Here is a 492-nt window from a genome sequence, read left to right as displayed (position 1 = left end):
CAGGAAATGGCCACAGCTTCTGGGAATCCACATGTGGCTGGTGTACAGCACCAGGAATCATTTGGCCCCTGGCACACAAGGCAACTTAAAAGCTGAGCGCCCAGACAAGGGCTTCAACCCTGGACCCTCAGATTAAGAGCCTGATGCTCTACCAACTGAGCTACCTGGGCTTGTTGAGACCATCTTCACCGTTCACCACAAGAGCGAGCAGGCAGGCAAAATGGAGGCAAAAAAATGTCCCCAAAACTCCTCCTCTTTTTCTGCACAGCCACTGCCTGTCAGCAGGATTCCTCCTCCTCCTCCCTCCTGTGCCTCAGTGCGACTAAATCTCCACAGGTTCCTCCTGGCGCTCACGTCCGTGAACCCGAATACGCTCTCAGTCCTCAAAGAGAGACCTGGAGAAGGAGACTTGCTGAAGCAAAGCCACAGGGGGTCTCTGAGGTTTCCCTGGCCCCTCGCCCCTGTCCTGCCTGGCTGATGTCAGCATCTCTC

The 492-nt window shown here is 55.5% G+C and overlaps 1 non-coding gene across 1 annotated transcript; it reads right to left on the bottom strand.

The window, feature by feature from the left end:
• Window positions 1-97: 97 nt before the first annotated feature.
• Window positions 98-170, bottom strand: TRNAK-CUU. Its single transcript has one exon. It is a non-coding gene; the product is annotated as a tRNA-Lys (tRNA).
• Window positions 171-492: the final 322 nt, after the last annotated feature.

The sequence above is a fragment of the Mauremys mutica genome, unplaced genomic scaffold (assembly GCF_020497125.1).
Source record: "Mauremys mutica isolate MM-2020 ecotype Southern unplaced genomic scaffold, ASM2049712v1 Super-Scaffold_100101, whole genome shotgun sequence".
In the NCBI taxonomy this organism is placed as follows: Eukaryota; Metazoa; Chordata; order Testudines; family Geoemydidae; genus Mauremys; species Mauremys mutica.
The sequence above is the reverse complement of the archived record's forward strand: the minus strand, read 5'-3'. Positions and strand labels throughout refer to the sequence as shown.